At 38.7% G+C, this 12,636-nt stretch overlaps 40 pseudogenes; all 40 read right to left on the reverse strand.

Moving 5' to 3' along the window:
- Positions 1 to 15: 15 nt before the first annotated feature.
- On the reverse strand, positions 16 to 134 carry LOC140571181 (5S ribosomal RNA; annotated as a pseudogene).
- Positions 135 to 319: 185 nt separating this feature from the next.
- Positions 320 to 438, reverse strand: LOC140568678 (5S ribosomal RNA; annotated as a pseudogene).
- A 185-nt stretch (positions 439 to 623) lies between these two features.
- Positions 624 to 742, reverse strand: LOC140568680 (5S ribosomal RNA; annotated as a pseudogene).
- A 185-nt stretch (positions 743 to 927) lies between these two features.
- Positions 928 to 1,046, reverse strand: LOC140571994 (5S ribosomal RNA; annotated as a pseudogene).
- Positions 1,047 to 1,392: 346 nt separating this feature from the next.
- LOC140568681 (5S ribosomal RNA) lies at positions 1,393 to 1,511 on the reverse strand (annotated as a pseudogene).
- Positions 1,512 to 1,696: 185 nt separating this feature from the next.
- LOC140569942 (5S ribosomal RNA) lies at positions 1,697 to 1,815 on the reverse strand (annotated as a pseudogene).
- A 185-nt stretch (positions 1,816 to 2,000) lies between these two features.
- Positions 2,001 to 2,119, reverse strand: LOC140572122 (5S ribosomal RNA; annotated as a pseudogene).
- A 222-nt stretch (positions 2,120 to 2,341) lies between these two features.
- On the reverse strand, positions 2,342 to 2,460 carry LOC140568682 (5S ribosomal RNA; annotated as a pseudogene).
- A 185-nt stretch (positions 2,461 to 2,645) lies between these two features.
- LOC140566027 (5S ribosomal RNA) lies at positions 2,646 to 2,764 on the reverse strand (annotated as a pseudogene).
- A 185-nt stretch (positions 2,765 to 2,949) lies between these two features.
- Positions 2,950 to 3,068, reverse strand: LOC140571646 (5S ribosomal RNA; annotated as a pseudogene).
- A 222-nt stretch (positions 3,069 to 3,290) lies between these two features.
- On the reverse strand, positions 3,291 to 3,409 carry LOC140566028 (5S ribosomal RNA; annotated as a pseudogene).
- Positions 3,410 to 3,594: 185 nt separating this feature from the next.
- On the reverse strand, positions 3,595 to 3,713 carry LOC140571647 (5S ribosomal RNA; annotated as a pseudogene).
- A 222-nt stretch (positions 3,714 to 3,935) lies between these two features.
- Positions 3,936 to 4,054, reverse strand: LOC140568683 (5S ribosomal RNA; annotated as a pseudogene).
- Positions 4,055 to 4,239: 185 nt separating this feature from the next.
- LOC140572088 (5S ribosomal RNA) lies at positions 4,240 to 4,358 on the reverse strand (annotated as a pseudogene).
- A 185-nt stretch (positions 4,359 to 4,543) lies between these two features.
- On the reverse strand, positions 4,544 to 4,662 carry LOC140567936 (5S ribosomal RNA; annotated as a pseudogene).
- A 222-nt stretch (positions 4,663 to 4,884) lies between these two features.
- LOC140572839 (5S ribosomal RNA) lies at positions 4,885 to 5,003 on the reverse strand (annotated as a pseudogene).
- Positions 5,004 to 5,188: 185 nt separating this feature from the next.
- LOC140566400 (5S ribosomal RNA) lies at positions 5,189 to 5,307 on the reverse strand (annotated as a pseudogene).
- Positions 5,308 to 5,492: 185 nt separating this feature from the next.
- On the reverse strand, positions 5,493 to 5,611 carry LOC140568684 (5S ribosomal RNA; annotated as a pseudogene).
- Positions 5,612 to 5,833: 222 nt separating this feature from the next.
- Positions 5,834 to 5,952, reverse strand: LOC140572840 (5S ribosomal RNA; annotated as a pseudogene).
- A 185-nt stretch (positions 5,953 to 6,137) lies between these two features.
- On the reverse strand, positions 6,138 to 6,256 carry LOC140573105 (5S ribosomal RNA; annotated as a pseudogene).
- A 185-nt stretch (positions 6,257 to 6,441) lies between these two features.
- LOC140571883 (5S ribosomal RNA) lies at positions 6,442 to 6,560 on the reverse strand (annotated as a pseudogene).
- A 222-nt stretch (positions 6,561 to 6,782) lies between these two features.
- Positions 6,783 to 6,901, reverse strand: LOC140572841 (5S ribosomal RNA; annotated as a pseudogene).
- A 185-nt stretch (positions 6,902 to 7,086) lies between these two features.
- On the reverse strand, positions 7,087 to 7,205 carry LOC140573106 (5S ribosomal RNA; annotated as a pseudogene).
- Positions 7,206 to 7,390: 185 nt separating this feature from the next.
- On the reverse strand, positions 7,391 to 7,509 carry LOC140571884 (5S ribosomal RNA; annotated as a pseudogene).
- A 222-nt stretch (positions 7,510 to 7,731) lies between these two features.
- LOC140572842 (5S ribosomal RNA) lies at positions 7,732 to 7,850 on the reverse strand (annotated as a pseudogene).
- Positions 7,851 to 8,072: 222 nt separating this feature from the next.
- On the reverse strand, positions 8,073 to 8,191 carry LOC140571963 (5S ribosomal RNA; annotated as a pseudogene).
- Positions 8,192 to 8,376: 185 nt separating this feature from the next.
- LOC140568685 (5S ribosomal RNA) lies at positions 8,377 to 8,495 on the reverse strand (annotated as a pseudogene).
- A 222-nt stretch (positions 8,496 to 8,717) lies between these two features.
- Positions 8,718 to 8,836, reverse strand: LOC140570563 (5S ribosomal RNA; annotated as a pseudogene).
- A 186-nt stretch (positions 8,837 to 9,022) lies between these two features.
- LOC140572827 (5S ribosomal RNA) lies at positions 9,023 to 9,141 on the reverse strand (annotated as a pseudogene).
- Positions 9,142 to 9,326: 185 nt separating this feature from the next.
- On the reverse strand, positions 9,327 to 9,445 carry LOC140568686 (5S ribosomal RNA; annotated as a pseudogene).
- A 185-nt stretch (positions 9,446 to 9,630) lies between these two features.
- On the reverse strand, positions 9,631 to 9,749 carry LOC140566307 (5S ribosomal RNA; annotated as a pseudogene).
- A 185-nt stretch (positions 9,750 to 9,934) lies between these two features.
- On the reverse strand, positions 9,935 to 10,053 carry LOC140571886 (5S ribosomal RNA; annotated as a pseudogene).
- A 222-nt stretch (positions 10,054 to 10,275) lies between these two features.
- On the reverse strand, positions 10,276 to 10,394 carry LOC140572843 (5S ribosomal RNA; annotated as a pseudogene).
- A 222-nt stretch (positions 10,395 to 10,616) lies between these two features.
- LOC140571964 (5S ribosomal RNA) lies at positions 10,617 to 10,735 on the reverse strand (annotated as a pseudogene).
- Positions 10,736 to 10,920: 185 nt separating this feature from the next.
- LOC140568687 (5S ribosomal RNA) lies at positions 10,921 to 11,039 on the reverse strand (annotated as a pseudogene).
- A 185-nt stretch (positions 11,040 to 11,224) lies between these two features.
- On the reverse strand, positions 11,225 to 11,343 carry LOC140566308 (5S ribosomal RNA; annotated as a pseudogene).
- A 185-nt stretch (positions 11,344 to 11,528) lies between these two features.
- On the reverse strand, positions 11,529 to 11,647 carry LOC140568688 (5S ribosomal RNA; annotated as a pseudogene).
- A 222-nt stretch (positions 11,648 to 11,869) lies between these two features.
- LOC140570096 (5S ribosomal RNA) lies at positions 11,870 to 11,988 on the reverse strand (annotated as a pseudogene).
- A 185-nt stretch (positions 11,989 to 12,173) lies between these two features.
- LOC140571723 (5S ribosomal RNA) lies at positions 12,174 to 12,292 on the reverse strand (annotated as a pseudogene).
- Positions 12,293 to 12,477: 185 nt separating this feature from the next.
- On the reverse strand, positions 12,478 to 12,596 carry LOC140572383 (5S ribosomal RNA; annotated as a pseudogene).
- Between the last annotated feature and the right edge of the window lie 40 nt (positions 12,597 to 12,636).

Here is a 12,636-nt window from a genome sequence, read left to right on the forward strand (position 1 = left end):
TTGCAGGATTGGAAAAGCTTACAACACCTGGTATTCCCAGACAGTCTCCCATTCAAGTACTAACCAGGCCCAACCCTAGGTACCTTCTGAGATCAGACGAGATCAGGCATTCTAAGGGTGGAATGGCCGTAAGCCAAAGCACCTTGCAAACTAGAGGATTCAAATTTCATAGCTAAGACCATATTTGTTCAAAACCAAGCAAAAGCATTCCATTTCAACACATCAACATTTACAACACAAAAGAGTTTCAACTACAAATTTGTGCAAAAGATGTAAATAACATGGAAATGTAAGCTTTAATTGTTTGCAGGATTGGAAAAGCTTACAACACCTGGTATTCCCAGACAGTCTCCCATTCAAGTACTAACCAGGCCCAACCCTAGGTAGCTTCTGAGATCAGACGAGATCAGGCATTCTAAGGGTGGAATGGCCGTAAGCAGAAGCACCTTGCAAACTAGAGGATTCAAATTTCATAGCTAAGACCATATTTGTTCAAAACCAAGCAAAAGCATTCCATTTCAACACATCAACATTTACAACACAAAAGAGTTTCAACTACAAATTTGTGCAAAAGATGTAAATAACATGGAAATGTAAGCTTTAATTGTTTGCAGGATTGGAAAAGCTTACAACACCTGGTATTCCCAGACAGTCTCCCATTCAAGTACTAACCAGGCCCAACCCTAGGTAGCTTCTGAGATCAGACGAGATCAGGCATTCTAAGGGTGGAATGGCCGTAAGCAGAAGCACCTTGCAAACTAGAGGATTCAAATTTCATAGCTAAGACCATATTTGTTCAAAACCAAGCAAAAGCATTCCATTTCAACACATCAACATTTACAACACAAAAGAGTTTCAACTACAAATTTGTGCAAAAGATGTAAATAACATGGAAATGTAAGCTTTAATTGTTTGCAGGATTGGAAAAGCTTACAACACCTGGTATTCCCAGACAGTCTCCCATTCAAGTACTAACCAGGCCCAACCCTAGGTAGCTTCTGAGATCAGACGAGATCAGGCATTCTAAGGGTGGAATTGCCATAAGCAGAAGAACCTTGCAAACTAGAGGATTCAAATTTCATAGCTAAGACCATATTTGTTCAAAACCAAGCAAAAGCATTCCATTTCAACACATCAACATTTACAACACAAAAGAGTTTCAACTACAAATTTGTGCAAAAGATGTAAATAACATGGAAATGTAAGCTTTAATTGTTTGCAGGATTGGAAAAGCTTACAACACCTGGTATTCCCAGACAGTCTCCCATTCAAGTACTAACCAGACCCAACCCACATCAACATTTATAACACAAAAGAGTTTCAACTACAAATTTGTGCAAAAGATGTAAATAACATGGAAATGTAAGCTTTAATTGTTTGCAGGATTGGAAAAGCTTACAACACCTGGTATTCCCAGACAGTCTCCCATTCAAGTACTAACCAGGCCCAACCCTAGGTAGCTTCTGAGATCAGACGAGATCAGGCATTCTAAGGGTGGAATGGCCGTAAGCAGAAGCACCTTGCAAACTAGAGGATTCAAATTTCATAGCTAAGACCATATTTGTTCAAAACCAAGCAAAAGCATTCCATTTCAACACATCAACATTTACAACACAAAAGAGTTTCAACTACAAATTTGTGCAAAAGATGTAAATAACATGGAAATGTAAGCTTTAATTGTTTGCAGGATTGGAAAAGCTTACAACACCTGGTATTCCCAGACAGTCTCCCATTCAAGTACTAACCAGGCCCAACCCTAGGTAGCTTCTGAGATCAGACGAGATCAGGAATTCTAAGGGTGGAATGGCCGTAAGCAGAAGCACCTTGCAAACTAGAGGATTCAAATTTCATAGCTAAGACCATATTTGTTCAAAACCAAGCAAAAGCATTCCATTTCAACACATCAACATTTACAACACAAAAGAGTTTCAACTACAAATTTGTGCAAAAGATGTAAATAACATGGAAATGTAAGCTTTAATTGTTTGCAGGATTGGAAAAGCTTACAACACCTGGTATTCCCAGACAGTCTCCCATTCAAGTACTAACCAGGCCCAACCCTAGGTAGCTTCGGAGATCAGACGAGATCAGGCATTCTAAGGGTGGAATGGCCGTAAGCAGAAGCACCTTGCAAACTAGAGGATTCAAATTTCATAGCTAAGACCATATTTGTTCAAAACCAAGCAAAAGCATTCCATTTCAACACATCAACATTTCCAACACAAAGCATTCCATTTCAACACATCAACATTTACAACACAAAAGAGTTTCAACTACAAATTTGTGCAAAAGATGTAAATAACATGGAAATGTAAGCTTTAATTGTTTGCAGGATTGGAAAAGCTTACAACACCTGGTATTCCCAGACAGTCTCCCATTCAAGTACTAACCAGGCCCAACCCTAGGTAGCTTCTGAGATCAGACGAGATCAGGCATTCTAAGGGTGGAATGGCCGTAAGCAGAAGCACCTTGCAAACTAGAGGATTCAAATTTCATAGCTAAGACCATATTTGTTCAAAACCAAGCAAAAGCATTCCATTTCAACACATCAACATTTACAACACAAAAGAGTTTCAACTACAAATTTGTGCAAAAGATGTAAATAACATGGAAATGTAAGCTTTAATTGTTTGCAGGATTGGAAAAGCTTACAACACCTGATATTCCCAGACAGTCTCCCATTCAATTACTAACCAGGCCCAACCCTAGGTAGCTTCTGAGATCAGACGAGATCAGGCATTCTAAGGGTGGAATGGCCGTAAGCAGAAGCACCTTGCAAACTAGAGGATTCAAATTTCATAGCTAAGACCATATTTGTTCAAAACCAAGCAAAAGCATTCCATTTCAACACATCAACATTTACAACACAAAAGAGTTTCAACTACAAATTTGTGCAAAAGATGTAAATAACATGGAAATGTAAGCTTTAATTGTTTGCAGGATTGGAAAAGCTTACAACACCTGGTATTCCCAGACAGTCTCCCATTCAAGTACGAACCAGGCCCAACCCTAGGTAGCTTCTGAGATCAGACGAGATCAGGCATTCTAAGGGTGGAATGGCCGTAAGCAGAAGCACCTTGCAAACTAGAGGATTCAAATTTCATAGCTAAGACCATATTTGTTCAAAACCAAGCAAAAGCATTCCATTTCAACACATCAACATTTACAATACAAAGCATTCCATTTCAACACATCAACATTTACAACACAAAAGAGTTTCATCTACAAATTTGTGCAAAAGATGTAAATAACATGGAAATGTAAGCTTTAATTGTTTGCAGGATTGGAAAAGCTTACAACACCTGATATTCCCAGACAGTCTCCCATTCAATTACTAACCAGGCCCAACCCTAGGTAGCTTCTGAGATCAGACGAGATCAGGCATTCTAAGGGTGGAATGGCCGTAAGCAGAAGCACCTTGCAAACTAGAGGATTCAAATTTCATAGCTAAGACCATATTTGTTCAAAACCAAGCAAAAGCATTCCATTTCAACACATCAACATTTACAACACAAAAGAGTTTCAACTACAAATTTGTGCAAAAGATGTAAATAACATGGAAATGTAAGCTTTAATTGTTTGCAGGATTGGAAAAGCTTACAACACCTGGTATTCCCAGACAGTCTCCCATTCAAGTACGAACCAGGCCCAACCCTAGGTAGCTTCTGAGATCAGACGAGATCAGGCATTCTAAGGGTGGAATGGCCGTAAGCAGAAGCACCTTGCAAACTAGAGGATTCAAATTTCATAGCTAAGACCATATTTGTTCAAAACCAAGCAAAAGCATTCCATTTCAACACATCAACATTTACAACACAAAGCATTCCATTTCAACACATCAACATTTACAACACAAAAGAGTTTCAACTACAAATTTGTGCAAAAGATGTAAATAACATGGAAATGTAAGCTTTAATTGTTTGCAGGATTGGAAAAGCTTACAACACCTGGTATTCCCAGACAGTCTCCCATTCAAGTACTAACCAGGCCCAACCCTAGGTAGCTTCTGAGATCAGACGAGATCAGGCATTCTAAGGGTGGAATGGCCGTAAGCAGAAGCACCTTCCAAACTAGAGGATTCAAATTTCATAGCTAAGACCATATTTGTTCAAAACCAAGCAAAAGCATTCCATTTCAACACATCAACATTTACAACACAAAAGAGTTTCAACTACAAATTTGTGCAAAAGATGTAAATAACATGGAAATGTAAGCTTTAATTGTTTGCAGGATTGGAAAAGCTTACAACACCTGATATTCCCAGACAGTCTCCCATTCAAGTACTAACCAGGCCCAACCCTAGGTAGCTTCTGAGATCAGACGAGATCAGGTATTCTAAGGGTGGAATGGTCGTAAGCAGAACTACCTTGCGAACTAGAGGATTCAAATTTCATAGCTAAGACCATATTTGTTCAAAACCAAGCAAAAGCATTCCATTTCAACACATCAACATTTACAACACAAAAGAGTTTCAACTACAAATTTGTGCAAAAGATGTAAATAACATGGAAATGTAAGCTTTAATTGTTTGCAGGATTGGAAAAGCTTACAACACCTGGTATTCCCAGACAGTCTCCCATTCAAGTACTAACCAGGCCCAACCCTAGGTAGCTTCTGAGATCAGACAAGATCAGGCATTCTAAGGATGGAACTGCCGCAAGCAGAAGCACCTTGCAAACTAGAGGATTCAAATTTCATAGCTAAGACCATATTTGTTCAAAACCAAGCAAAAGCATTCCATTTCAACACATCAACATTTACAATACAAAGCATTCCATTTCAACACATCAACATTTACAACACAAAAGAGTTTCATCTACAAATTTGTGCAAAAGATGTAAATAACATGGAAATGTAAGCTTTAATTGTTTGCAGGATTGGAAAAGCTTACAACACCTGGTATTCCCAGACAGTCTCCCATTCAAGTACTAACCGTGCCCAACCCTAGGTAGCTTCTGAGATCAGACGAGATCAGGCATTCTAAGGGTGGAATGGCCGTAAGCAGAAGCACCTTGCAAACTAGAGGATTCAAATTTCATAGCTAAGACCATATTTGTTCAAAACCAAGCAAAAGCATTCCATTTCAACACATCAACATTTACAACACAAAAGAGTTTCAACTACAAATTTGTGCAAAAGATGTAAATAACATGGAAATGTAAGCTTTAATTGTTTGCAGGATTGGAAAAGCTTACAACACCTGGTATTCCCAGACAGTCTCCCATTCAAGTACTAACCAGGCCCAACCCTTGGTAGCTTCTGAGATCAGACGAGATCAGGCATTCTAAGGATGGAATGGCCTCAAGCAGAAGCACCTTGCAAACTAGAGGATTCAAATTTCATAGCTAAGACCATATTTGTTCAAAACCAAGCAAAAACATTCCATTTCAACACATCAACATTTACAACACAAAAGAGTTTCAACTACAAATTTGTGCAAAAGATGTAAAAAACATGGAAATGTAAGCTTTAATTGTTTGCAGGATTGGAAAAGCTTACAACACCTGGTATTCCCAGACAGTCTCCCATTCAAGTACTAACCAGGCCCAACCCTAGGTAGCTTCTGAGATCAGACGAGATCAGGCATTCTAAGGGTGGAATGGCCGTAAGCAGAAGCACCTTGCAAACTAGAGGATTCAAATTTCATAGCTAAGACCATATTTGTTCAAAACCAAGCAAAAGCATTCCATTTCAACACATCAACATTTACAACACAAAGCATTCCATTTCAACACATCAACATTTACAACACAAAAGAGTTTCATCTACAAATTTGTGCAAAAGATGTAAATAACATGGAAATGTAAGCTTTAATTGTTTGCAGGATTGGAAAAGCTTACAACACCTGGTATTCCCAGACAGTCTCCCATTCAAGTACTAACCGTGCCCAACCCTAGGTAGCTTCTGAGATCAGACGAGATCAGGCATTCTAAGGGTGGAATGGCCGTAAGCAGAAGCACCTTGCAAACTAGAGGATTCAAATTTCATAGCTAAGACCATATTTGTTCAAAACCAAGCAAAAGCATTCCATTTCAACACATCAACATTTACAACACAAAAGAGTTTCAACTACAAATTTGTGCAAAAGATGTAAATAACATGGAAATGTAAGCTTTAATTGTTTGCAGGATTGGAAAAGCTTACAACACCTGGTATTCCCAGACAGTCTCCCATTCAAGTACTAACCAGGCCCAACCCTTGGTAGCTTCTGAGATCAGACAAGATCAGGCATTCTAAGGATGGAATGGCCGCAAGCAGAAGCACCTTGCAAACTAGAGGATTCAAATTTCATAGCTAAGACCATATTTGTTCAAAACCAAGCAAAAACATTCCATTTCAACACATCAACATTTACAACACAAAAGAGTTTCAACTACAAATTTGTGCAAAAGATGTAAAAAACATGGAAATGTAAGCTTTAATTGTTTGCAGGATTGGAAAAGCTTACAACACCTGGTATTCCCAGACAGTCTCCCATTCAAGTACTAACCAGGCCCAACCCTAGGTAGCTTCTGAAATCAGACGAGATCAGGCATTCTAAGGGTGGAATGGCCGTAAGCAGAAGCACCTTGCAAACTAGAGGATTCAAATTTCATAGCTAAGACCATATTTGTTCAAAACCAAGCAAAAGCATTCCATTTCAACACATCAACATTTACAACACAAAGCATTCCATTTCAACACATCAACATTTACAACACAAAAGAGTTTCATCTACAAATTTGTGCAAAAGATGTAAATAACATGGAAATGTAAGCTTTAATTGTTTGCAGGATTGGAAAAGCTTACAACACCTGGTATTCCCAGACAGTCTCCCATTCAAGTACTAACCGTGCCCAACCCTAGGTAGCTTCTGAGATCAGACGAGATCAGGCATTCTAAGGGTGGAATGGCCGTAAGCAGAAGCACCTTGCAAACTAGAGGATTCAAATTTCATAGCTAAGACCATATTTGTTCAAAACCAAGCAAAAGCATTCCATTTCAACACATCAACATTTACAACACAAAAGAGTTTCAACTACAAATTTGTGCAAAAGATGTAAATAACATGGAAATGTAAGCTTTAATTGTTTGCAGGATTGGAAAAGCTTACAACACCTGGTATTCCCAGACAGTCTCCCATTCAAGTACTAACCAGGCCCAACCCTTGGTAGCTTCTGAGATCAGACAAGATCAGGCATTCTAAGGATGGAATGGCCGCAAGCAGAAGCACCTTGCAAACTAGAGGATTCAAATTTCATAGCTAAGACCATATTTGTTCAAAACCAAGCAAAAACATTCCATTTCAACACATCAACATTTACAACACAAAAGAGTTTCAACTACAAATTTGTGCAAAAGATGTAAAAAACATGGAAATGTAAGCTTTAATTGTTTGCAGGATTGGAAAAGCTTACAACACCTGGTATTCCCAGACAGTCTCCCATTCAAGTACTAACCAGGCCCAACCCTAGGTAGCTTCTGAAATCAGACGAGATCAGGCATTCTAAGGGTGGAATGGCCGTAAGCAGAAGCACCTTGCAAACTAGAGGATTCAAATTTCATAGCTAAGACCATATTTGTTCAAAACCAAGCAAAAGCATTCCATTTCAACACATCAACATTTACAACACAAAGCATTCCATTTCAACACATCAACATTTACAACACAAAAGAGTTTCATCTACAAATTTGTGCAAAAGATGTAAATAACATGGAAATGTAAGCTTTAATTGTTTGCAGGATTGGAAAAGCTTACAACACCTGGTATTCCCAGACAGTCTCCCATTCAAGTACTAACCGTGCCCAACCCTAGGTAGCTTCTGAGATCAGACGAGATCAGGCATTCTAAGGGTGGAATGGCCGTAAGCAGAAGCACCTTGCAAACTAGAGGATTCAAATTTCATAGCTAAGACCATATTTGTTCAAAACCAAGCAAAAGCATTCCATTTCAACACATCAACATTTGCAACACAAAGCATTCCATTTTAACACATCAACATTTACAACACAAAAGAGTTTCATCTACAAATTTGTGCAAAAGATGTAAATAACATGGAAATGTAAGCTTTAATTGTTTGCAGGATTGGAAAAGCTTACAACACCTGGTATTCCCAGACAGTCTCCCATTCAAGTACTAACCAGGCCCAACCGTAGGTAGCTTCTGAGATCAGACGAGATCAGGCATTCTAAGGGTGGAATGGCCGTAAGCAGAAGCACCTTCCAAACTAGAGGATTCAAATTTCATAGCTAAGACCATATTTGTTCAAAACCAAGCAAAAGCATTCCATTTCAACACATCAACATTTACAACACAAAAGAGTTTCAACTACAAATTTGTGCAAAAGATGTAAATAACATGGAAATGTAAGCTTTAATTGTTTGCAGGATTGGAAAAGCTTACAACACCTGGTATTCCCAGACAGTCTCCCATTCAAGTACTAACCAGGCCCAACCCTAGGTAGCTTCTGAGATCAGACGAGATCAGGCATTCTAAGGGTGGAATGGCCGTAAGCAGAAGCACCTTGCAAACTAGAGGATTCAAATTTCATAGCTAAGACCATATTTGTTCAAAACCAAGCAAAAGCATTCAATTTCAACACATCAACATTTACAACACAAAGCATTCCATTTCAACACATCAACATTTACAACACAAAAGAGTTTCATCTACAAATTTGTGCAAAAGATGTAAATAACATGGAAATGTAAGCTTTAATTGTTTGCAGGATTGGAAAAGCTTACAACACCTGATATTCCCAGACAGTCTCCCATTCAAGTACTAACCAGGCCCAACCCTAGGTAGCTTCTGAGATCAGACGAGATCAGGCATTCTAAGGGTGGAATGGCCGTAAGCAGAAGCACCTTACAAACCTAGAGGATTCAAATTTCATAGCTAAGACCATATTTGTTCAAAACCAAGCAAAAGCATTCCATTTCAACACATCAACATTTACAACACAAAAGAGTTTCAACTACAAATTTGTGCAAAATATGTAAATAACATGGAAATGTAAGCTTTAATTGTTTGCAGGATTGGAAAAGCTTACAACACCTGGTATTCCCAGACAGTCTCCCATTCAAGTACTAACCAGGCCAAACCCTAGGTAGCTTCTGAGATCAGACGAGATCAGGCATTCTAAGGGTGGAATGGCCGTAAGCAGAAGCACCTTGCAAACTAGAGGATTCAAATTTCATAGCTAAGACCATATTTGTTCAAAACCAAGCAAAAGCATTCCATTTCAACACATCAACATTTACAACACAAAAGAGTTTCAACTACAAATTTGTGCAAAAGATGTAAATAACATGGAAATGTAAGCTTTAATTGTTTGCAGGATTGGAAAAGCTTACAACACCTGGTATTCCCAGACAGTCTCCCATTCAAGTACTAACCAGGCCCAACCCTAGGTAGCTTCTGAGATCAGACGAGATCAGGCATTCTAAGGGTGGAATGGCCGTAAGCAGAAGCACCTTGCAAACTAGAGGATTCAAATTTCATAGCTAAGACCATATTTGTTCAAAACCAAGCAAAAGCATTCCATTTCAACACATCAACATTTACAACACAAAAGAGTTTCAACTACAAATTTGTGCAAAAGATGTAAATAACATGGAAATGTAAGCTTTAATTGTTTGCAGGATTGGAAAAGCTTACAACACCTGATATTCCCAGACAGTCTCCCATTCAAGTACTAACCAGGCCCAACCCTAGGTAGCTTCTGAGATCAGACGAGATCAGGCATTCTAAGGGTGGAATGGCCTTAAGCAGAAGCACCTTGCAAACTAGAGGATTCAAATTTCATAGCTAAGACCATATTTGTTCAAAACCAAGCAAAAGCATTCCATTTCAACACATCAACATTTACAACACAAAAGAGTTTCAACTACAAATTTGTGCAAAAGATGTAAATAACATGGAAATGTAAGCTTTAATTGTTTGCAGGATTGGAAAAGCTTACAACACCTGGTATTCCCAGACAGTCTCCCATTCAAGTACTAACCAGGCCCAACCCTAGGTAGCTTCTGAAATCAGACGAGATCAGGCATTCTAAGGGTGGAATGGCCGTAAGCAGAAGCACCTTGCAAACTAGAGGATTCAAATTTCATAGCTAAGACCATATTTGTTCAAAACCAAGCAAAAGCATTCCATTTCAACACATCAACATTTACAACACAAAGCATTCCATTTCAACACATCAACATTTACAACACAAAAGAGTTTCATCTACAAATTTGTGCAAAAGATGTAAATAACATGGAAATGTAAGCTTTAATTGTTTGCAGGATTGGAAAAGCTTACAACACCTGGTATTCCCAGACAGTCTCCCATTCAAGTACTAACCGTGCCCAACCCTAGGTAGCTTCTGAGATCAGACGAGATCAGGCATTCTAAGGGTGGAATGGCCGTAAGCAGAAGCACCTTGCAAACTAGAGGATTCAAATTTCATAGCTAAGACCATATTTGTTCAAAACCAAGCAAAAGCATTCCATTTCAACACATCAACATTTGCAACACAAAGCATTCCATTTTAACACATCAACATTTACAACACAAAAGAGTTTCATCTACAAATTTGTGCAAAAGATGTAAATAACATGGAAATGTAAGCTTTAATTGTTTGCAGGATTGGAAAAGCTTACAACACCTGGTATTCCCAGACAGTCTCCCATTCAAGTACTAACCAGGCCCAACCGTAGGTAGCTTCTGAGATCAGACGAGATCAGGCATTCTAAGGGTGGAATGGCCGTAAGCAGAAGCACCTTCCAAACTAGAGGATTCAAATTTCATAGCTAAGACCATATTTGTTCAAAACCAAGCAAAAGCATTCCATTTCAACACATCAACATTTACAACACAAAAGAGTTTCAACTACAAATTTGTGCAAAAGATGTAAATAACATGGAAATGTAAGCTTTAATTGTTTGCAGGATTGGAAAAGCTTACAACACCTGGTATTCCCAGACAGTCTCCCATTCAAGTACTAACCAGGCCCAACCCTAGGTAGCTTCTGAGATCAGACGAGATCAGGCATTCTAAGGGTGGAATGGCCGTAAGCAGAAGCACCTTGCAAACTAGAGGATTCAAATTTCATAGCTAAGACCATATTTGTTCAAAACCAAGCAAAAGCATTCCATTTCAACACATCAACATTTACAACACAAAAGAGTTTCAACTACAAATTTGTGCAAAAGATGTAAATAACATGGAAATGTAAGCTTTAATTGTTTGCAGGATTGGAAAAGCTTACAACACCTGATATTCCCAGACAGTCTCCCATTCAAGTACTAACCAGGCCCAACCCTAGGTAGCTTCTGAGATCAGACGAGATCAGGCATTCTAAGGGTGGAATGGCCTTAAGCAGAAGCACCTTGCAAACTAGAGGATTCAAATTTCATAGCTAAGACCATATTTGTTCAAAACCAAGCAAAAGCATTCCATTTCAACACATCAACATTTACAACACAAAAGAGTTTCAACTACAAATTTGTGCAAAAGATGTAAATAACATGGAAATGTAAGCTTTAATTGTTTGCAGGATTGGAAAAGCTTACAACACCTGGTATTCCCAGACAGTCTCCCATTCAAGTACTAACCAGGCCCAACCCTAGGTAGCTTCTGAGATCAGACGAGATCAGGCATTCTAAGGGTGGAATGGCCGTAAGCAGAAGCACCTTGCAAACTAGAGGATTCAAATTTCATAGCTAAGACCATATTTGTTCAAAACCAAGCAAAAGCATTCCATTTCAACACATCAACATTTACAACACAAAGCATTCCATTTCAACACATCAACATTTACAACACAAAAGAGTTTCATCTACAAATTTGTGCAAAAGATGTAAATAACATGGAAATGTAAGCTTTAATTGTTTGCAGGATTGGAAAAGCTTACAACACCTGATATTCCCAGACAGTCTCCCATTCAAGTACTAACCAGGCCCAACCCTAGGTAGCTTCTGAGATCAGATGAGATCAGGAATTCTAAGGGTGGAATGGCCGTAAGCAGAAGCACCTTGCAAACTAGAGGATTCAAATTTCATAGCTAAGACCATATTTGTTCAAAACCAAGCAAAAGCATTCCATTTCAACACATCAACATTTACAACACAAAAGAGTTTCAACTACAAATTTGTGCAATAGATGTAAATAACATGGAAATGTAAGCTTTAATTGTTTGCAGGATTGGAAAAGCTTACAACACCTGGTATTCCCAGACAGTCTCCCATTCAAGTACTAACCAGGCCCAACCCTAGGTAGCTTCTGAGATCAGACAAGATCAGGCACTCTAAGGGTGGAATGGCCGTAAGCAGAAGCACCTTGCAAACTAGAGGATTCAAATTTCATAGCTAAGACCATATTTGTTCAAAACCAAGCAAAAGCATTCCATTTCAACACATCAACATTTACAACACAAAAGAGTTTCAACTACAAATTTGTGCAATAGATGTAAATAACATGGAAATGTAAGCTTTAATTGTTTGCAGGATTGGAAAAGCTTACAACACCTGGTATTCCCAGACAGTCTCCCATTCAAGTACTAACCAGGCCCAACCCTAGGTAGCTTCTGAGATCAGACAAGATCAGGCACGCTAAGGGTGGAATGGCCGTAAGCAGAAGCACCTTGCAAACTAGAGGATTCAAATTTCATAGCT

The sequence above is a fragment of the Salminus brasiliensis genome, chromosome 11 (genome assembly GCF_030463535.1).
Source record: "Salminus brasiliensis chromosome 11, fSalBra1.hap2, whole genome shotgun sequence".
Classification (NCBI taxonomy): domain Eukaryota; kingdom Metazoa; phylum Chordata; class Actinopteri; order Characiformes; family Bryconidae; genus Salminus; species Salminus brasiliensis.